This window comes from Furipterus horrens, unplaced genomic scaffold, assembly GCF_987537825.1.
Source record: "Furipterus horrens unplaced genomic scaffold, mFurHor1.1.pri manual_scaffold_2, whole genome shotgun sequence".
In the NCBI taxonomy this organism is placed as follows: domain Eukaryota; kingdom Metazoa; phylum Chordata; class Mammalia; order Chiroptera; family Furipteridae; genus Furipterus; species Furipterus horrens.
In genome coordinates, this window is record NW_028327172.1 from 163556251 (window position 1) to 163580187 (window position 23937).

The 23937-nt window shown below is 38.2% G+C and overlaps 1 long non-coding RNA gene across 1 annotated transcript; it reads left to right on the forward strand.

Moving 5' to 3' along the window:
* Window positions 1-370: 370 nt before the first annotated feature.
* On the forward strand, window positions 371-22407 carry LOC150019859 (uncharacterized). Its single transcript, XR_016509301.1, has 2 exons — window positions 371-485; window positions 22321-22407. It is a non-coding gene; the product is annotated as an uncharacterized LOC150019859 (long non-coding RNA).
* The last annotated feature ends 1530 nt before the right edge of the window (window positions 22408-23937 follow it).

Below are 23937 nucleotides of genomic sequence, written 5' to 3' on the forward strand. Positions count from 1 at the left end.
TACCGGGAAGTAGTATGGTATGATGATTATTTTCCATTTGGTGTCAGAATTGATCTAGGTTTCAGTACATCCCCATCACTTCATTATTTAACCACTCTGGGCCTTCATTTTCTCTAATTTAAAGTGGGGAAAATATTACCCATTTCACAGAATAGTTACAAGAATATATATGAATACTCAAAATGTTAATTAGTATATTAGTTCAAATATAGATATATGTGTGTTTGTATAGACATGAATGCATATATTGGAAATTTTCATTTCTTTTCAATTTACCTTAAATAACCTCTTCACTAGGAAGGCCTGGGCAATTACAAAGCCGTTATTTTTAGTTCCTCTACACCTTGTGCTGCTGATCCCTGTGTTTCAAGTTACGCGGACCGCCACCCATCCAGTGCTCCACAAGTTCCTGCTTATCTAAATGACACTTCATTTCCTGGCGGCTCTGGTAATCTTACCTCAGGTCTGTGGAATGTCTTCAGCTGGTGAGTGCTAGAAGTCGGGGGTCCTGGTGACGGGAGAATCTTTTGCGGACATCTTAACTCAGTGTAGGCTGCTGACTGCTGAAGTGCTAGCATCATTCATATTCGTTCCAACTGCTTTACAGAATAGCTTATTTTTTGTTTCTGTCCTTGTATTATAGATATACACTGTTTTGAGAGCCCTGGCTAAGCCCGGAGAGGTGCTTGCAAGGATTAGCTAATTGATTATTTTAAATGCTTTGAAACTGGCAGAGTTTCGTGAGAAGGATGGGCCAAATAATTTTAGCAGGCTCAGTGGGAGGGCAAACTCTACCAAATGACTCTTAATTTGCTTTGGTATATAGTAGGACTTGCTTATTGTACAAAATGTCCAGTTAAAGTGAGTTATATATGTTATTGCATTTAAAACATGACCTAGGAAAATGCTTTTAAGATAGGAAGAGGCGTTTGGGAAATATATACGAAGCTTTTGTCGAATGGAGTTGCAGCTACTGAAACCACTAGGTTTCTCTGACTCTAAACAAGCTCTGTGAAGCATGATTCGGTACTTTTAAGGGCCTGCTCTGTGTCTGGGCTGGATATGGTCACCATGGTTCTCTGCCTCAGAGTTCCAGAGACCACAAGAAGAGACCGATATACACAGTCAAAACCCTTTAATAGGGTGCAAAAAGGGGATAGCAATTAGAATATCCTATAACATCCAGGGAGTGTTTATCAGAGACTGTGGCTACATTGGAGTTAAAGAATATTACATTCAACTATAACAATGGGATTTGGGGATAGTTGTTAACCTGGTGGGGCAAAGACTTGAGATTGTGGCAGGTATCACCGGAAATGTGGCTGTAATGATATAGGTTGGGGCTTACACATTTTGACTTTATACTGTAGATAGTGGGAAACCATTGAAATTATTGAGCAGGGAAGTGCCATGATCAGATTCCTGTGGCAACATCATGGAGTATGAATTGGCTTCAGGAGAGATGTGAGGGAGAAGACCCAACTGTGACACTTCTATACTCCAAGTGGAAAGTACTAAAGATTTTTAGGGTTGTGTAGGTTTGGGGAGAAGATAATGAGTTTTTTTATAATCAAGATAAATTCAAAGTGTCTGTGGGTTAGTATGTAGGAAGTCCAGTTAAGTTCTTGTCTGTGAGATAACCAGTAGAAAGGCCAGTAAGTCCTTGGAACTCTCCTTGAGAAAGAATCAGCACTTAAACTATCACTACCACCAGAGACTTTGAGAACTGGAGGAGAGGAGGCTCTCTGGAAACCCCAGGGAGGCAGTGAGGAGCATGCACAGCAGGGGTAGAAAAGCAAGAAAGAAACAGAAGAAAATGGTGCTGTCAGAATCACGGGACAAAAAGAAGGAAAGGTGGTTCAGAAATGAGAAAATTACCTGCACAGGAAGGAAACTGTTCTCCTTTCCCGAGACATTTCTTTTCCCCCTGCCTATAGGTTTCTGCTCAAAGGACATCTCTTCAGAGATGTCTTCCCAGACCATCTACCTAAAATAGTACCCTTCCCCACTCCATATCACCTTTCCCAAGCACTGTTTTAAAATATAGGTTTTACAATGTTTTATTCAGGTTTAGTGAGGCCAGCAGGTCAGGAGAAGACTGCCATTATTTCTTCACTCCGTTTGGGCCTTCTGTCTAATGTCCTCACCTCATCGCTGGAGACAGATGACTTTCTGGGGGTAGAAAGCCAGAGAAGTGGATCATTACATTTTTCTTTGCACACTGGATCAATTATTGATGTAGAAAACTTCTTGTCTTGGATTTCAGATCCAGTTAAATGGGATAGAGATATCTGAGGTTCTTATAAGATCTCATTAAAAAAAGAAGATTTTATAAATTTCATGGTGTAGATGTTTCAAGGTCAAAGCCATATTTGGCTACTTCCCCAATTAAAATATATGGAAGAAATAGACTAAAACTGGAAGAAAAAAGGAAATGGAGAAAACATCCTGAAAAAGTAATTTGTAAGTTGAAATATGTGTGTGAAAAGGAACCCTGCTTGGGTGGTTGTGGAAGGAAAAGTCCATGATGATGATGGACAAGCATCTTGAGTCTCCATATTAGTTTGGATTGCCACTCTGGGCAGGGTGTAACTGAACAATTTAAATATCTCATTTATACTTTTAAAATGAGGTACAATTTGTATATAGCATTATATTGGTTTCAGATGTTCATTACATGTTTCACTAAATGTTTTTAATGCTGTGACTCCATTGCACATTTTTGCTGTAGCAAAAATTCAAACTATGCTGTATGAAGAGATCATGTCCCATATTCTTGCCCCTAGATAGAACAAAGGTCAATGGTTTGCGTATTTTTCCTCCCCAGGATTTCTTTTATGCACTTACACACACACTTTGTTTTTTTGTTTGCTTGTTTAATTCATGCTTTACTATAATTTCCTTTTCCACTTATCAATGTCATAGACATCTTTCTAGGTCAGAGTATAGAATTCCACCTCCTCCTTTTAGAAAGCTGTTTTAGTAGCCACATATTATGCGACTGCATGAATAAACCATAATTTATGTTTCCATGTTGCCTTATTGATGGATAGTCAGGTTTTTAAATGTTTCGCTAGGTTTTTACTATTATAAACCCTGTGGCAACGATGCTCATTTGTTCTCCTAGTATTTTGTGGATTTAGTATTTAGGTTTAAATCTTGAAGCCACATGGAATTTATTTTGTGCAGGAGGTAAGGTGGGAATTACAGTGATTTCTTGACTTTCATCATTCAGATGATTACCCACCTGAAGAGATTCAGTCTCCAGGCACCCAAGTAAACACATTGCATCTATTATAGAAATACATTGAAAATTGTAATAAGGGGACTCTCTGTGGTAGAAAATAGTAGATAGTGTGTTGGGGAGAGGTAGCAGAAACAGCAGGCTTGACCGTTATGGACTAGAGCAGGGAGCTCTGCTTTCAGGTTGGAATGCTGCATTTTAATTAGCGATATTACTCCCAAATGTTCAGCTGCATCAGTGGGGGCATTAGAGACCCCTGCTTGCTCATCGTAATTCAGAACCTACATATCAGAATGTCTAATTAGATCTCCTCTCTTTGAAAGGTCAGTCAATAAAATTATCATGTTGTGTCATTAAGGTCTAGAAGTTACTCTGCTATAAGTGTGGTGGATTTTTTTAAAGTTAAAAATTGCCTGTTCAGGTCAAGGGTCTTTTAGCAACCTTTGCTAGACTGAGATTCTGGAAGGCCATCATGCAAAGGATCTCTGAAATTTCAGCTACTTAGAATATTTCTTGTCCTTTTTTTTTTTTTTTCTTTTTCTTTATCACTTTGGACACTGTGTTAGAGTCAGGCTCTTAAGCCCTTTGGTATATTTTCCTGTTCATAAAGAAAATAATATTTAATTCAGTCTTTGTTTTGGGTCTTGGATTCTGTAATCAAATATTACTTTCAATTAATTTCCATGGGAAGAAATCCCCAAATAAGCTCTGCTCTTCTGAAAATGTTATTATCATACAGAAATTAATGGAGCTAGATTTTTTATTTTTTTCAATTTTATTACTTGGCTATAAGTGAAGTAAGTTAGGGAGCTATCCAAAAATTTTTAAGCCACTAGGATCTTAATTAGAATTCTGTATGGGGTGACAAGTTCGGGGGGGTGGGGAATTGGGAATTATGGCAACCCTTCTGTATGACAGTTGCTGCTGTCTCGCTCCACTTACTTGGCCTCTATGAGTGGGGCCACCTCCTGGGTTCGCCAGACCTCACACCAGCTCTCTCCATATGCAAAGCTGTTGAGCTGTTAGCCTAAGGATCTGAGACTAGGGGGAGGGGGTACTCAAAGCTGAAAGTTACATTACTCTCATTTCCATTATATTATGGGTTAAATTAGCTTTTGTGAGGGTGCCAAGAAAATCTTACCACTACTAATAACAGTATTTTCCAAAGTGCGGTTGCATCAGAATCATCTGGTGTGTAATCAAAATGCTGCTTGTTGGATTCCACCTCAGAATGTGCATCTCCAGTGGTAGAGTTCAGGGATCTATTTTTAAAAAGCCTCCTATGCTATTCAGTTGTGCATTAAAGTTTGATAATATTTGATTTATAACATTATTTCAATAGGGGAAATGTACTCCTGGTTCTAACCAATTGACTTCAAAGTGTACCTTTGGAATTGTGTGCAAGGACATGGGTCTAAACTGTGTATAAAATCAGTGTCTGGATGACAATCACATTTTAAAAGAACCAACAATTAACTGGTAAATAGATTATGGCTCAGAGTATTCAGGTTAAGTTCTAAGGCAGCAATTTTCAACCTTTTTCATCTTATGGCACACATAAACTAAGGTAATTACTAAAATTCTGCGGCACACCAAAAAAATATGTTTTTTTGCTGATCTGGAAAAAATAGGTATAATTTTGATTCATTCACATTGGATGGCTGTTGTTGTGTTGGTTGTTGTCATTTTTAAAGAAAATTTGACACTCTGAAAGAAAAGAGGTCAGTGAATGTGATTAAATTGTCAAGTATTGCATGTTTTAAAAATTCTTGCAGCAGACTGGTTGAAAATTGCTGTTTTAAGGTATGGAGCTGGGGATTACACGAGGAGAGAATTCCCGCCATAATTGAAGCACAGAATGGATATTCAGCTAGAAGGAGAAGCTGCAAGAATAATTCAGATATCTGTATCCAATGTCAGCTGGTTACTCTGCCCCTTGAGGTTTGAATAAGATGGCTCAAACCCTTTCTACAGCCCCTGGAATGTCAATGCTCTTTCCAAGATTTCTACAAATGTTAGGGAACTTGTCTTCTTGGGGTTACTCCTTGAGGACCCCCTTGTCCTGCTCTGCATCTTGTGATGGTCCTTTATCTTTGTTCTGTATGGCAAGCCCTTTTTTGACCCCTCAGCAGCAAAGAGTTATTTTATTAGTCAGCATCTTTACAGATGATTGTGGGATCAAAGGGCAGAAGTCACATGACCACATCACACATCATAGAATAGTACTGACAATCATGTCTTAAACATCCCCATCCTCAAAGGTGTTTTTGAACAAACCACGACAGAGATGTGTCTCACTGGACAAGCCACTGCATATCATATCCTGGTCTTTCTCCATCTTGCTGGCTCCCCTCTCTCCTTTGTCTCAACCATCTCTCCAGGCTTGCATGGAACTCCAAATTCTTCTCACTCTTTTCTTCAGAAAATATCAACTCTCTTGAACCCCTTTTCCCCAACTCACTCCCCGGGACAATGCCGACCAAGGTCCTTGGGTGAGAAAAAGTGTCATTCAGTCTTTTCTTTAACAAAATCCATCATCCTTAGGAAAAAAAAAAAAAAAAAACTATTTGGGGATTCAATAATATCTTCCAAAGATCTATTTTATATTTCTTTCATGGAAAAATGAATTCTGTCTAGGCTCTACTGGATGGATAAAGGCTGAGAAAGAATCTTTTCTTCCTACATAACTAGAGAATCTTTTTTGTTAGGAGATGCTCATCTGGAAAAAGTTAGGCAGGATTTTTATAAGGTTTTAACAGGCAGATACACACCAGTGAGCTCCCATTAGTTAACCTCACCAGTCTTTACAACGCTTTGTATAACATGTTTAGGAAGAGATCATCTGTATTTATAGCCAAATAAATGCAGACAGAATCAGTTCCCACTTGCCAGCAGAAAGAATGCTACTGACGCCAGGTGAGTGGCATTTGCAAGGCCATTCAGGGCATTCTGTGTCATAAATCGCATTTTGAGACTAAAGCACCAGAAATTGTTTTCAGGATGGTTTGCTTTCTTGCTATCTTACCTTGTGTGTATCTGATAGCTTTTTGTTTTGCTTGAAATGGAAAGTCACTTCCCAGATGAGAGATTATTTTATTTAGTACTCTTATTTTCTTGGAAAGTAGTCTGAATTTTTTTTCCTATTAATTATGCACAGTGATTCTCAATTGGTGAGAAAATTATGATCTCATAATCTCTTTTCCTTATCACTGCTGAATGATTAGCCTCATTTGCTGTGTGAGTTCCAGTTCATGGTTGTGAAATGATCACTCTCCCTGACTCTGGCTAAGCACGTTGGCTTGATGGCTTTGACCTTTACCATGAAAACAAGGGAGATGAAAGGATGTGACCTGTGTATAAATTGTCACTCACATGGGGTTATTTTGGCTAACAGCTTGAAATACATATTTTGCTAAACTCCTAGAAGGTACGAGTGGAATGTTTTGTGTTTGGGGTTTTTTAAGGCCTTCCAGAGTTATTTTTAAGCAATGAGAAAAAAGTTTGATTGCCCATTCAATACAAACAATAAATTTATATACTGAATCGTAAGCTCTGTGAATAAGTGCATTATAGGTTCCCAAGAATGGTACAGTTCAGTTTGCTTTATCTGCTCTTTGATAGGTATTACTTCCACTGCACTTAATTGGGACCACTGAAAAATTTAGATTCAGTGCATATTAGTGACTCCAAGGGATGTATAAATATCTCACCAAATCCCTTTAAATGGTGTTCTGGATTTGGTCAAGGGTCTCACTGTAGTAATTTGCAGGTGTGACTGATATTAACTTATAAATTTCCCATGACTGGTCCTTTGTTGATTTCAGGCTTCCCCCCTGTTCGGTAATGATTGCTCAGCAAGCCTATTTTACCTTCCTTCTCTGTGGGCCCTTTATTGCTTTGAGACGTGCCTCTGTGTGTGTATGTGTGTACATATTCTTAATAGTAATGCATGGGCAACAGCAGACCCTCCATATTACCCTGCCCAGGCTCTGTAGCTTCAGTTTCACTGGAGAGGACACTCCAGCGTCATCGCAAGATGTCGATTCAACACGGGAGGAGACAGATACCGTGTCACTCCCGAGTCGGACTGCACAGCCATTCTCGGCGGTGCAGATAGACTCTTAAGAAGCTACACCATTGTCTCTCGAGACGGACGGCTGCCGCCGCCGCCGCCGACAACGAATGCATGAGATAGTATTTCCCACTAGAGCATATTCATTTGAGATTGTGGAGCTATTTCGTACTTGACATATTTCTTTCTTCATTTGACTGTGCATTTATTTCAGGGGACTTGGACTTAGATTGGGTAAGTGATGACAAAACAATAGGGACAGTGTAGAAATAAACACATGCTCTAATGATCTGTACAATATCACACTTGGTTACTGATCCTGTGACATTATTTCTAGTTATCACCATCAGGATATGTTTGAAGTCCAGCATAATGACCTAATGTGTTGCTGTAAAGGCGCTGATAAATTTATATGTGGGTAAATAATGATTGATTTTTAAAATTCATTTTATTCTTCATTATTGAAAACGAGATTCCCATCCTCTGACATTAGAATATAATCTTTCTATCATTTGCTCTTTTTTTTCTGTCACTAAAATTTTGAACTATATTGCATAGAGTTGAATTTCTCACTGGTTAGTTCTGACTCATTTTAGAGACTTGAAAAAATAAATTGTGTTACAACCATGTCAGAACTGCTTGGCTTGTGTTATTGATAATCATTGTGCTCAGCTAACATACCTGTTTAAATGAAGATCTTTAGGATATTCTTACTACTTCAGTTAGAGTTGTACCATGTTTTCATTAATTCATTCAAAATATATTTATTTGTAACCAACTTCATCTTTCTCAGCTTTATTGCGGAATGACTGACAAAAATTATATGTATTTAGGTTGTACAGGGTGGTGATTTTTTATGGTGTTCAATGTGATGATTTAAACATATACTTTGTGAAATGATTACCACAATCAGGTTAATACATCTGTCAGCTCGCATAATAACATACAAAAAAATATTTGAACCATTTTGGTGGTAAAACGGATTAGCAGTAGAAGAGATACCTGTATGATTCTGTAAGTGTGGGTCTATCTTTTTTATTAATAATGAAGAAGATACATAATATTCAATAACATTAAGCATTAAGATGGGCATAAAGCCTATATTAATGCAATGAGCTTTAGGTAAGTATAAAATTTCTAATAATAATAGTAATGGGCATTATGTAGTAGCAGTAGTTAATATTGAGAACTTTTATATGACAGTCTGTGTTCTAAGTGCTTTATGTGTGTATAAGCTCATTTAATCTTCATAACAATCCTATAGGGTAGATTGTTATTATCCCAACTTTAAAAATGAGAACTGAAGGACAGAGATGTTAATTAAATTGTCTGAGGTCACACACTAGGAAGCCACAGAAGAGAGGTTTGACTTTAGAGAGAATTGCCAAGTTCAGGAGGCAATTCACACACACACACATGTTACACTTATGCAATAGTTGCCTTCTTTTTGCCATATTTAGGCCATACTTACACTAAAAAAGTATTCACTGTTTATCTGAAACCCATGCTCTTAACCTTCATGCCCATACTGTCTGAAACCCAAGCTTAACTGATAAATGTTAATTTTGTACACCTCAGGTCAATTCTTTTCTATATCTTCTCAAGGTTTTATTGGTCAAGACAGTTCTTTTTTCTAGAGTGAGAATATATCTTAGCAAATATGTACTTTTAGTTTACTCCATGTTCAGCGTTGTGCCAAAGATTAATTAAAGATAGTTCTGCCTGTAAAAGAGTGCACAACCCAGATATGTGAAAGGCTAATTAATTATATTACAGTAAGTAGAATAATAGCTTTGTTGGGCTCTGAGTTGTTAACTCTCCCCAGAAAGCTTGGAGAAAAAATAATAGGGTAGGGAGCATTTGAATTGGTTCTTAAGGGATGAATAAGAGTTCATTAGGAAAGAAACAATGGGTAAGAAGGAAACAATGTGGAAAAAGACATAGATATGTGCAAGTGCATGATGGTATCATTTTTTAAAACATAAGGTTCATGTGCTCTGCCTTAACAGTGGTTGATGAGAATTGGAGAGTGGGATATAGACTTCAACGCTCTACTCAGAAACCTTATCCTAGACCATTGGGAGCCATTGAAGATTTTTAAACAGTGAAGTGACATGATCAGAGGTCCTTGAGAGTTGCTAGGGTGTGCAAGAGGATGTGGCCTAACATGGTACTGGGTAAATTGACCAAATGCTTAATCCAGCGCCATCTGAGTCTTCATCATACTACCTTGGCTTGTAAATTTCATTTTGTCAGAGATGAAATAAAACTAGAGAAGACATTAAAAACAAATGGAAAGTAGTTCAGGAGTGTATACTTTAGGGCATTCTAAATTACTGGAAGGAAAGCAAGTTACATGAGCCTAAGTGTGGAATGAAAGATATGGATTTATCAATAAAATAAAGTATTATGTGAAAACTAGACACCCATTTATCTCATCACATGATAAGAGAATATGCAAGTGGTTATATAATGTAGGCATTGAATAGGAAAGCAATATATGTGAAACTCTGCCATCCTATATAAATCGGAGTTATAATAGTTATCCTACTTTTCATTATTATACCGTTATTAGGATTCTTCATATAGTCTTACCTTCTAACTTTAATTCTTTTAAGGAAAAATATGAGGGGCATTTTTTTGTTCAAGATGGCTTACAATTCATCTCCTTTGCTGGAAGGACTTTATGATCTCCTAAATTACCTTATAATCTCAGGTTTCTGTGTAATGTAGGATGTACATTAGCTCTGGAAAGGAAATCTGAAATATGCTCTAAACATCACATTTTGATGATGCTAATGATAATTTTTGAATGTTCTGGATAAGAGGATCTGAAAGCATTATGAACAGAATAAGCAGCAGAAGGTCTGCCATAGGCAGAGAAGGTCAAATAGAAACAATCCCCCTGGAGTCTTAAATGCATGTTGGCCTCAGGCGCGTGCAGAGTCCATGCCTGTGCATGTTCTCAATGGAGCTTCATTCCACGTCACCCGGTAGGAAAAAAAGTACAAGCACTGGGTCCCAGAGCTAGTATGCATAAAAAGTGGGGCTAGAATTTAACTCTCCTAACTTTCACTTTTATAACAGGTTGTCCCAGCTTTCACTGTGGAGTTTTACAACGGTAATGGAAAATTTTGTGGCATGTTGAGGGAGAATGAAGCCAAGAGCCCGGTGCACTCTGCAGTTAGTCTCTCAAAATTTTGTGGCTTGCTTCTGGTGAGGAAGCGTTAACTTGGCAACAGAGCCACCACAAGGTTATGTTCACTTGAGAACCATGTAGTTGGAATCCGACCCAGTGTTATAATGAATGGGTCCAGCAGACTCCCTGTCTGGGCCTTGGGGCAGAAGATAGATGTTGAATTCAAATACTAAAGGCTGATTTACATTTAGTGTCTCTCTCTCTCTCCTTAGCTTGTTTTCTTGATAACTTTTGTTATCAATTCAGCTATATTCGTATTTGATAAATTGACTCTTACAAATTTAAAATGCTTCAAATGGACAAACCTTTATTTTGACCTTGCTTTGGAAATATTTTATAAACAAACAGAAATCCAAGACCCAGATGAATAATAGTGCTCAGCTGTAAATTATAATGCAGTGACACTAACAATTAAAGCAACACTGCCACCCAACTCAAGTAAATCAGTAGCTTCCTAGTTGCATTTGTACTTGAGAATCATTGTGGCCGTGGCAAAGGTATTGATACTACCGCAAACTTGAGCTGTGAAGAATTAATTCCAGTGTTCTGGTTGCCTAGCTGGAGTAGGAAAGGATGCTCTGGTGCACTTTTTATGGTTAGTGCAAATTAGCAGGTAGTTGTGGTAATAAAGTTCTCTTCTTGATCTATGGCAGGAGATAGCTAGTCTGCAAGAGTTCATTTCAGACTGTAATTAGTTTGTTCATTAAGGTTGGGGAATTCAATGACACAGCTGCATGAGGTACCATTGAAAGCTACCTGAACATATGGCAGAAGGATAATGCAAACTAAGTTCCTAAAAGAAAAAGGCAAAATGGTACAGCTTTGTGCTTTTACTTTACATCCTGCAGTGATTTCCTGAAGGGGGGGACGGCGACTCCAAACCTTCTAATATATACTGATTTTAGAAGGGGGAGGTATATATTTTCCTTGAATGTTACATATATTACATATAAAAGTATATAGCTTGTCCCTGCACACATCCCTAGACATCTAGATACATGCACCAAGGGCTGAACGTTGTTCTTTGGTTCCTAAACATACTTCTGTCTCCCCTTGTGTTTTTAGAGTTAATTATTAATCTAACAAGGTTTTCAGTCTGGTTAGAGGTGCATATACAGAGGTGAAATGAAATTAGTGGTTATATCTGTTTTCTGTAAGACTTATGGGTCTTTGGACATAGATGTAAAATTCAATCTTGCTTGTGAAATGCAAGCACTTAGATAGAAATAGTCTCTTAAATTTGCTTTTTGTGCTTACAAACTAATCTGACTTCAGACATATAGTTATAGTCAGTAAGGTTTAAAAACCCTTATAGTACTTGACTTGCAAAAACCAAGGCCTGTAATTCAAGCAGATTATAGGAAGAATGAAATATGTTTTGTTAGGAAGAAAGCCCAGGAGGTTGAAAAAATTGACTGGAGCAAAGCACAACTTGATTTTAACCATTATACCAAAACATTATTATATCTCTTTTCATATTCTTTATTTGTCACCCATAAACATGGTAAGTGAAAGTGTTATTGAAGTAAAAGCATTCAACCCAGGAAACAAATAGGTGTGGAATTGCAACACATCCCTGATATTTTGTTTTTTGCAATTGATTTACTCTATAATTAGTGCCAAAAGCTATTCTTGACTACATTATGTGCTCATAACACTAAGGTCTCTTTTTCTTGTGACTCTCAATCCAAATTGATGGATAACACAGATGAAACAAAATTCTTCTGCCAAAACTGAGGTGTTGAATTATGAAGAAACTCAGAAGAATATGCACAAGGAGATGGTGCTCGATTGTTCCATGGGTTCCTGATCATAAGGAAGCTTTACATCCTATTTTGTGGTTTTTCTGTACCATATAAATTTTAAAATGTGTGTGTGTGTTGCTTTTGTAATAATTCAAAGACTTTTATTTTCAAGAATGTAAATTTACTTCTGTGCAGGATCTAATGATTGTGGCTGCAGCTCTGAATGAAAGGTGGTGTGGGAGGCAGAGGCTTGTAGGTAAATGCACAGGAAGGGGAAACCTGCAGAAAGGCAGGTTAGGGAATGTTAGAGATCAGAGGAGGATGGGCTCTGAGTTTAATATACCTGTCAGAACAAACCCAAGTGATAGGTTGAATTAAGTGAATATATTACAAATCAAATGATGACAAAATCAGGGTGCCAGGCCAGTAGCATAATCTGGGATCTAGTTTGATGATGGTCAATGAAGGCTGAATTGAAATGAATCAGGAGTCAGAAGGAATTGGGAGATCGTCCCAGGTAAGGCAACTTTCATCTCATTCCTCAAACTTTCATATTTTTAGATAAAATAATCTTCATGACAGAGAGAAATCTACTCAAATGTACATGAGAAAAGACAAACGAAAATACCTGAGTAGATTAGGGAGTACAAGCCTTGACCCCAATTGCATTTATGTCTCAGGTATTAACCTCATAAATACATTACCATGGAGAATAACAAGACATTTATCTGACAGTCAGTGGACAATTCTGCTGCTTTTTTTTTTTTTTTTTTGGCTTTTACCTACAGTAGGGGAAGGGCAGCAGAAGTCTGTGGCTCCTGGTATCACACAGGTTTAGCAAGGTTGTACAGTGTGTTTAGAATCTGAATTGTTCTGTCTGTAGTATTGGGGCCTGGTGAAAGCTGTTGCTCCCCAGAAAAATGTGTTTGCTAAGGAGTATCTCTTCACTGATTGTTAATTATTCAACCTTCTGCTGTTGTTTTGTGTATGAGAATTTTATAGCCATTTTGAGGAGACAAGAGATGCAACCATTCATTCATTTTTACATTCATTCACTCATTAACTATGCTAGATACCATGTCTCTAGCAATGAATGATGCAGCAACATCTTTGCCTTCACGGGGATTACAGTCAAATAAATGACTTACCGTAAGTGATGCAAATCTTCTGTTCTTTTTGCCTGCTTCTAATGTCCTATCTCCTTGCTTAAATCACTTTTTATTTTACAAATGCAGACTAGGATAAAATTAAACAAGGCCTTGTGGTGTTAAAGCTTTGTTAATTTCATAGGATGGTTTCAGCACATTTACTAGTGTCTGGTGAAGAATTGTGATAATTAAGATTCAGCTATACTAATTAAAACAAGTGAACAAAGTCTGTTTAATGTCCCTTTCCTCAAAATTTTTAATTTCTCTTTTGCTTACTCTTGATTTTGCAGAATTCTGTAATCCTCACTGGAGTTTTCCTGTCATTAGAGAAATTTATGAAGTTATGCTGTTTTGGGAACCTGAAGAAATTCTACAGCAGTAATATTTTAAAATTTAGGTTCCTTTGGTTCAACTCATTTAAATCAATGAATTTAAATGAATATGTATTCTGAAAGTCAAGCTTTCATAAGAAATTCTGACCAATGTTTATTGTTTTACTATGCCAAGGTTAAAACTGAGTCCCCATATGCTTCCGCAAATCTCCTCAGGAATTAAGAGCTAAATTGTGATATGAAATCGGCTAAATAAAAACTGTATCGAAATAGGAAGAAGGAAATTATGCAAAATGCTAATAGAGGTTGTCTCTGGATAGTGAGATCAAGAGGTTTATATCTATTTACATTTTTCTACATTTCTACATCTCAAATTTAGCAGCAAAGAAGATACTTAGAAAACTAGAGTAATAACAAGTGTTAAATGCTCTCATGGATTGAGATTTCTGCCATAGAAAGAACTTTCCTTTCAAAGGCAGGTTTCAACTTCCTTTCAAACAATCCATTCACTTTTAAAATGGAGGCATCCTTTGGTTTATTTTATTTTATAGATTGGTATTTCACTTACTTCATTAGAACACTAACTCATCAGGTTTTTTCTGAGTTCATTTGATCCAATGGAGAATTCAGCTTCACCTTTTTAATTTAGTCCAATTTTGAAAACATAGTGCTGCCCTGTGATTGAGTGCAATGTCAATAATAAAAACAGAATAGTGATAATAAATAGTGCCTTTATGAAATGTGTGTGTGTGCGTGTGTGCGTGTGTTGGGGTAGGGGTAGAGGTTTGAGAGAAATCAGATTTCTACCTGTTAACATAATTTTTAACCTCATTATCTACTCCAAGAATTGGAGAAACTTGATAAGTGGTTCCAAATGAAATGGGAGAAAGAGTTGAGGCCTGGCTTCCTGAGTGTGGGATGAACTTTCAGGCCATGAGTTTTATACATAATAAGGATATAGATTTTAGAAGCTAAGAGCTGGGTTCAGTTCCTAACCCTGTCACGGGATAGCTGTGTGAGCTCTGAAAATTACTTAACCTCTCTGAATTTCCTAATTTGTGCAATGTGGAGGTAATTTCTACCTTTCAAAGTTGCTTTGGGCAAGTAATGTGTATAAAATGTTTGCCATCATGTTTGGCACATGTAGCTACTTTTGGAACATGAGAAGGCTGCCTATTGGTGGAAAATCCTCACACAAGTTATTATTATCCCGGATTGCCTACTTTAGGAAAATCAACCTTTCTCAAGAAAAATTGTCAACTCTGACAGGAAGTTAAGAACTTTTGTAATACATGAGTATTACAAAGCACTACCCCGGGTGAGAATTTTGTTCATGACACTGAGTGGTTTTGCAAGCAAGGAATAAGGACTGTTGCCCACACACCGATTAACTTCACCCCTCATTAGTAATGGGTGCCTGCAGACATCATTTCTTTTGCTTTATCTTATTTCATGAGGATGACATCCAAGAGAACACAAGTAGAAATCCAGTTGTTATGCCTTGCTGTTAGCGGAGCAAGTGTAGGGTAAACACCATTCGAGTTAGATGTATTACACTAACCTCAGTTGAATGAGCAACCAAAAGGCCAAGAAACACTCTATCAAAGCTGAGGAACAGGGGACTGAATGAAAGAAGGTGAAAGGAGTAGCCACAGAACATACATACATGGCCCATGGACATGGACAATGGTGTGGGGATTGCCCGAGGGATTTGTGGGTTGGGGTAGAGGCGGGCAAAAGGGGGAAAAGTGGGGACAACTGTAATAGCATAATCAATAAAATATAATTAAAAAAAACAAAGCTGAGGAACAGCTTATTTTGAATTACAAGATGGAAACTTCAAAACTTAGACCTGGGTTTAATTAGGAGTTTTGGGCATTCTTACCCGAAATCACAAGAGCAAAATAGTTGAAAGTGGTTCCTTTACTTGGGGCCTCTTTTTTTTTTTTTTTTAAACCTGTAATTATTCTCCCTATTTCAGATTACAATTGAAGGTAGTTTATAATCTTTGCTTTCTCCTTTTGCTTTTTCATGTCATTAATAATTATTTACTGAAGATTTATTAAGGCCAAAAACTAAGCTAAATTTTGAGAGTGCCAAAGGTTTAAGAATTGCTTCCTTTCATAGCTGTGTGGTAGGTTAGTTACATATAAAAGGGACAGAATAGCCATAGTAGAAGGTAGTTTTTGATGATGAATGCCAAATGAATGTCTCTATAAAATACTCTGTGTTGACAGTTCAGTAAAAGTAGAAATTGAGCCTTTAGTTCTCTCCAACTCTTATAGGTGAAAACACTTTATCAACCTTCAATTTTCTCAGATCACAGCTGAGCAGCTGCCTTGATCTACCTTTTCTATGGGCACTAAAATCCCAAGGTGTCATCTGGAATTTGAGAGCCATGCTCCATTAACACTAATGAGTGACTTATGGTTAAATCTTCATGGATCAGGCTAAACATCTCCCTGTAGGTACCAGTTCACATTTCATTTCTGTGGTCATCACACCAGCGTGCACTAAATTGCTTGCATCATTTAACCTGTAAGGGTGTCCAACAAACCGATGATATATGGCACGGAAGGTATTCCGCGTAGTCCAGGCTGTTATTGAAAATTTTTTGGTTTCTTGATTACAGTTTCACATTCAGGTCAAATACAGTTATAAATTTCCAGGCCCTCATTGTTTCCTGTAGTATTTGGGTCAACATACTTTATATGTGGAATAATATGACTTTACAATGACTGTCATAACAGTAATGGAATCAATTTGCTTGGGGAATCTAAAGATTTAAGTTAAACACTCTTGATAATTGAATTGCCAGCATGTTATATTTTTGTCATTCTAATGATTTGTAAAATAACCTTCAGATTCATAGGCGGGCAAATGAGCAATTTTTAAAATACTGTCATGAGAAACTCAAAGGACAAAAAAAAATCTATTTTCTACATAACTCTGAATAGTTGTTTATATTAATTGTGTCTACGTTGATTATAAATTTAATGTCAGGAAACATAGTTGAGATGTATAATTCAAGGTTAATAAGAAGGTGTTCTGTTATATGATTTAGTCATGAGCCACAGCTTGAAGCCTCTCCTTCCATCACTAATGAGTCTCCTCCAGATTTTCCTCTAAAGCCATAAGATTCTGAACCTCTGAACTGCCGTGTGTGTGTGTGTGTGTGTGTGTGTGTGTGTGTGTGATTCTTTGTGCCTGTGTGTTTGCCCTTTTGTTTGGGAACTGGTCCTCGCCAGCATGTTGCTGACAAATCAAATCTCTGTTGCAGAGTCTGGCTGTTAGATTGAGAGCCATTAATAATTGGCAATTTGTAGCTGTCATAATGATGGTGGGGATTTTCCAGATGGCTTTTCCCTTTCTCTTGAGAAGGGCTAAGACTTATACTTATTCTCTTTGGTGGGGTTTTGATCATGCAAACATTGGTCATGCCCCTTGACCCACAGTAGGGACAGAATTTGGTTGACTCATCTCTGGTCTGGGGACAGGCCTGTATCTTGTTTTCCCTAGGACAGGTTCACAGGCTTATCTGAGCTTTGGCTTTCTGATCAAGGGGCAAGGCTTCCAAAGGGTAAGAGTAGAGTGTATTAGGCTGGAGATGGTAGAAGTATTGGGGTTTTACCGCTGCACATTTGAAAAGAGAAAAGAAGAAGAAGAAGAAGGAGAAGGAGAAGGAGAAGGAGAAGGAGAAGGAGAAGGAGAAGGAGAAGGAGAAGGAGAAGAAGAAGAAGAAGAAGAAGAAGAAGAAGAAGAAGAAGAAGAAGAAGAAGAAGAAGAAACGCCCATCTGAACTTTTAAAATAACTAAACCATTTGTTAAGAAAATAGAAAGTAGGAAGATGAAAGCATTATGTTTCTTTTGGACCTAATTGTAGGCTAAATGATACAAGTTTAAATTAGGAACAAAATGGTAGTTTTATAGCAAATACTTTTCTCCCCTCTAACTTTGTTCCCTTTCTTGTGCTACCACATCATGTACCCAAGGGGGAGAAGAGAATTTTCTGTAAAGTTTTATAGTTAATGCCATCTGAGCGGTGTTATGTTTGAGAATGGGGATAGGGTACTTGGGAAACGTCTTTCCTGTAGAACTAATGACTGTAATCAAGCTTCTTTCTGCCCCACAGTCCTTGTAGTTGGGCTGTCCTTTGACTAAAATTCTGTTCTCTAAGCTTCACAGAAATCTCTGTGTAAACATGACCTTATTTCATACTTTCCCTGACCTGCTCAGCTGTACTAGGTTGTCCCTTTCCTGCCCTGTGATATCCTCAGTTGGTCTCCTCATCTGCTCTCTTCTTCCTCATGTCACTAATCATCCCTGGTTCACTGCTCAACGTCTGCCACTCTCATCAGGAGGCAAAAGTTCCATGAGGGCAGGGATTGTGTCTCTTACTGCTACACCCTCAGGGTCTAGTATCAGGTGGAGATTCAAAATATATTTATTGGACTAATGTCTTCATTTCTCACCTTAGGCTCTGCATATAGAACCTGAGTCTCTATGGAGACAGAGCTCTGCTATGCTTGTTGCATTATCACGGATACACTACTCCAAGATGTGCAATTTTTCCCCCACATTTTAACATTTCTTAAATCAGGATACACATTAAATATATACATTTAATTAGGTAGTGATTATCACCCATAAAAGCTGCTACTCATTTGATGTGGATCTTATAATTAAATGTGCCCCAGAATCAAGAACATTGTGGTGGACAGAATGGCCCCCCAAAGATAGCCATATCCTAATCCTTGAAACCTGTGAATATGTTACCTTACATGGCAGAAGGGACTTTGCACATGTGATTTAGTTAAGGTTTCTAAAATGGAGATATTGGCTTGGATTATTCAGGTTAGCACCCAATCTTTATGAGAGGAAGGTAGGAGAGTTAGAATCAGAGAGGAAGACTTGATGGTGGAAGTATAAGTTAGAATCATGTGGAACCACAAGCCAAGGAATGTGAGTCTTAAAAGAGGCAGGGGAATGCATTCTCCCCTAGAGCTTCCAGAAGGGACATAGCTCTGCCAGCCATTTTAGACTTCCACCTCCAGAACTGTAAGCTGATAAATATGCATTGTTTTGTCACTAAATTTGTATTGATTTGTTATAGCAGCTATAGGAAACTAATATAGGCATTTTATTAGGGGCAATAACATGTGTTACATTCTTAATTTTTTTAATGTCCGGTTTCATAATCTTCTTGGGCATTGCTAAGGTGTGTCATTGACTCTCTAGGAACAAAACATCATTGATATTTCAGGATCTAGACAGGGTATAGTTGTGGAATTATCTGATGCCTTTTTGCAGATGCTGTCAGTGCACCATCCATACTCCCTTAACCTATTCCAGAGGTCACCTGCAGGTAGTTCCTATATTAGAATGAGCAGTCATCTCATTTTGCCAGGACTTTGAGAGTTCTCAGGATGCAAGACTTGGTCAGGTGCTATGACCAAGAAATTCCTGGCAAGCTGGGTTGGGGTGTTCACTCTACCTTGGGGCTTTTACCATCTTATGATGAGGACATTCTCACCTTACAAACAGGGTGTGAGTTAACACTACAGAGCATCTTTTAAACAACAAGGGTGGAGAGTTGGTGGGTAAGTGTCCAGCTTCCCTGCCTCTCGGTGGGAATGTTCTGAGGCATGTTTCATGCAATCTCCCAGAGGGACCCCTCCATGATTGAGCCCTAATTGCCCACAATGCTCTTCAGTGAACTTCTTATTGGCTTTCCTTGTTACCTTGTCTTCAACCCTCACCACGCTTCTTAAATTACTTAAAAATTTTTTTATTTAATTATTTGTTTGTTAATTAATTAATTAATTAATTTATTTTTAGAGAGAGGGGAAAGGAGAAAGAGAGGGAGAGAAACATCATTGTGGGGTTGCCTCTCACTCGTGCCCCCAACTGGGGACCTGACGTGCAACCTAGTTATGTGCCCTGACTGGGAATCGAACCAGCAACACTTGGTTCTCAGGCCGACGCTCAATCCACTGAGCCACAGCAATTAAATTACTTTTCAAATAAACTTTTTGTACCCGGTCCTTGCTTCTGGGGCTGTTTTTGGATGAGCCCAAAGTGGGATATCACCCTAGGCTTAAGTGTTTTATGTGATAAAGTCCAAAATCCCTCACATGGCCTCAAACATCTGGACCAAGTCTTCCCTTCTAGCTTTATCCCTGCTCTCTTCACCAATTAACATAACAACCATACCAGTCATTATTCAGAATCTAGCCTGTTCCAAATTTCTTCCTCACATAGTCATTTTTCCTGCCTAAAAGTCATGTTCATCCTTTATATTCCCACTTAAATGTTACTTCCTTATGGAGGTGTCCATGTCTCACCTGCACTTTTCCTTTGTGGCACATATTATGAAATGAATTACTTATTTTACTGGAGGGTGATTATCTTTTAGATGTGGGTCTTGCAAAGAACTTGAACATACTTGTATCACATGGTATTGGTATAAAGTAAGGTTTATAAGAAAATCACAGGCAGAAGGGTCAGTGTGATGCATGTGTCCCCTGTCCTCTGGTCAGCTAGCGGAGAGGAACACTAGCCTAGGCACAGTTGTGGGAAGGTCTCCTAAAGAAGGATCCTGCTATGTACCACTGCATATATTTATAAGGTAACTGGGAAGAAGCGGGGGACATCTAGTCAACTTGCAACAGTAGAAGCCTCCTGGACAGAGAGATATTCATTTTTTTTTTTAAGTATACTTGATTGATTATGTTGTTACAGTAGTCCCAATTTTTTTCCCATTGCTCCTCTCTGCCAAGTACCCCCCTTCCCTCTAGCAATCCCACCCCCCCTTAGTTCATGTCCATGGGTCATGCATATAAGTTCTTTGGCTTCACTCTTTCCTATATTATTCTTAACTTCCCCCTATTTTGTACCAACTGATTATGCTTCTTAATCCCTGCACCATTTCCCCATTTCTCCCTCTTTCACCTTCCAGCTGATAACCCTCCAAATGATCCCCATACTTATGATTCTGTTCCTATTTTGGTTAGCTTAACTGGATTTTGTTTTTATTTTTTAGATTCAGTTGCTGATAGCTATGAGTTTGTTGTAATTTTAATATTCATAATTTTGATATTCTTTTTCTTAAGTAAGTCCCTTTGACATTTCATATAATAATGGCTTGGTGATGATGAACTCTTTTAGCTTTATCTTGTCTTGAAAGCACTTCATCTGCCCTTCTATTCTAAATGATAGCTTTGCTGGATAAAGTAATCTTGGTTGTAGGTCCTTGCTTTCATCACCTTGACTACTTCTTGCCTGCAAAGTTTCTTTTGAGAAATCAGCTGACAGTCTTATAGGCACCCTTTTGCAGGTAACTCTCTGCTTTTCTCTTGCTGCTTTTTAGGTTCTTTCTTTATCTTGAATCTTTGGCATTTTAATTATGATGTGTCTTGGTGTGGTCCTCCTTGAGTCTAGCTTGTTTGGGACTCTCTGTGCATCCTGGACTTCTATGTCTATTTTCTTCATCAAATTTGGGAAGTTTTCCTTCATTATCTTTTCACGTAAGCTTTCAATTTCTTGCTCTTCCTCTTCTCCTTCTGGCACCCCTATGATTTGAATGTTGGTATGTTTAAAGTTGTCCCAGAGATTCCTAAGCCTCTAATTTTTTTCAATTCTTGTTTATTCCTTCTGTACTGGTTGATTGTTTTCTTTCAAATCATTGATTTGAACCTTGGTTTCTTTCCCTTCAACATTGGTTTTGTGTGGACTTCCCTTCGTTTCACTTAGCATAGCCTTCACTTCTTTCCTTATGTGTCTGCCATACTTAAGCATATCTGTCAAGCCTGTGAGCATCTTTATCATTGGTGTTTTGAATTCTGTGTCTGTTAGGTTGGCTACCTCCTCATCTGTGAGGTTGGCTATCTCCTCATTGCTTAGTTCTCCCACTGGAACCTTGATCTGTTCCATCTTTTGGGCCATACTTCTCTGTCTCCTCATCTTGACAGGCTCCTGTGTTTGTTTTGAGATAGTCTTATTAAACCAGAGCTTAGCTAGATGTATCATCCCAATTTTTAAATGGAAAGTCCCATCAGTTAAAAAACTGTTGAGTCCACACTTTCAAATATGTATATTTATTTCTTTGTACATGTACCTCTGTCAAGCTAAATGTCAAATAGTAGAGAAACTGACTTTCTTTTGTGAGATGAGCATAAGCAAAAGTAAAAATAAATACAACTAAAAAATTAAAAAACAAAGTGGTAAAACCTTGGCACATCCTAATAGATCATTTTGTGTGTGTCCTGGTGTGCACATATCTCTCTGGAAATTAATGTTCTAGAGCAGTGTTTTTCTGAGCTAATGAATCCCCTGGGGAGCTGGTTAACTGGAAGACTGATTGATTTGGTCTTTGTGGGGCCTGGGATTCTGCATTTCTAACTAGCTCCCAGGTGCTGCCGATAGAATTGGTTTGTGAACCATACTTTGTATAGCTGGGTGCTCAAGCATCTTGCTGCCCACATATTCAATAAGCCACAGAGATTTAGACGCTCAGATTAAAAAGAGTGATATGGCATTTCTATTTTTTGGAATAATTCTGTCTCATGGTTTGCTTTCCAGGTGAAATAGTGGATTGTGTGTGACCTTCACCGCACTGTGGAATGATTGCCCATCAGAAAATATAAAGTGAAGGACAATGGGGCAAGGTGAGAGTTTGCTGATTCTTCATTTCTCCTGTCCTTTACATTCTAATAATCTGTTCTTATTCACTTGAAAAGATGGCAGAAACTCACCAAGCCCCATGACCAAGTTTTATGCTGGGTGCATTACATGCACCTTTCTATTTCAGATCTGGCTCTAGTGACAGAAACTAGTTTGAATACAAAGAGGTGTGCTACCCTGTGTGTGTGTGTGTGTGTGTGTGTGTGTGTGTGTGTGTGTGTTTGTGAGAGAGAGAGAGAGAGAGAGAGAGAGAGAGAGAGAGAGAGAGAGAGAGAGAGAGAGAAAGGGAGAGGGAGAGGGAGAGAGAGGGAGGGAGTGCCTTCTCTGCTGACCCTCTGTCTGATCTGATGTGAGGGAGGTGGGCAAACCATTCTCACTCCTGTGCTCAGAGATGCAGTGAGGATTTCCCAGTTAGTGACAGAATCTAAGTGATTTGTAGGCATTTTTGTGCTGATTGTCTTGCCCTCTAGGCATAAGTAATGTTGTATCAGGAGGGCAAGAGGGTTCCAAATAGATTTAATATTCCTTGTATGAGCTTCAGCCATCTGCCCGCCAGCTCTCAGTGTGAGCATAATATATGTTTGCAGAATCAAACACAAAGAGCCTGTTTTTTTCCTTTTTCTTTTTCCTTTCTTCAAAGTCTTTTAGTTTGGATCATTTGTGTTTTCCCCCTCTTTTGGGGTAGGTTACTAGGGTCACCCTCTTCACAATTATATTGACTTTAATTTTGTTTTCTGATGCCTCTGGCATATTTAAATAAATGTTTCCCCCCTTTCTGATCTCCATGTGCCCCTCCCAAACAGAACTATGTGCTTAAAATTAATAAATATCTATAATATCTTATGCACCCATGAGGCTTAAACTGTAGGCACTCTCACAGGGTACAGATGACATGCTGGACATCTGACAGTTCTTACCAGGCTAAATCTGAATGCTGTTTTTCTGATTGATGAAATTTTAACTTATTTTCCCATTCAGGATAAATTTTATGACCATTGATGATCCTGTCCTAGTAGCTATAGCTCACTGTAGGACTGAAATTATTTGGGTGTTGGGTGTCTCTGACCTGAAACCCTGTGTCATTTAAGGTACTTGAAATATGGGGATCTTAAGGTCTGAAAGAGATGAAAATAAGTTAAGATAATCAAATGGAGTTCTTAACTTAAAATCTCACTTAAGCTAGAAAAATTTGGCAGGAGATTTGGAAAGTTGGTATGAACACTATTGGGCAGGAGGTGGCTAATGGAAGGTGCGCTTGAAATACCCTTTGTGCAGGTTTGAGGGCAGAGGGGTCAAAATTCTTCATTCTGCTTATTTTTATTTAGTCAGCACACTTTGCATTGTTTTGCATTGGGCAGTGTATATTTAAAAATTGCCTCCTTTTTAAATGCATTTCACATTCAGTTCTCCCTCCGGGGGTGGGGTGTGGGTGTATGTTGGGGGATATGCTGAAAGAGCCCAAACCTTGCTGCTTTTCTAGTCTAATGATGATGGCAGGTAGAGGAAGGATGTGTG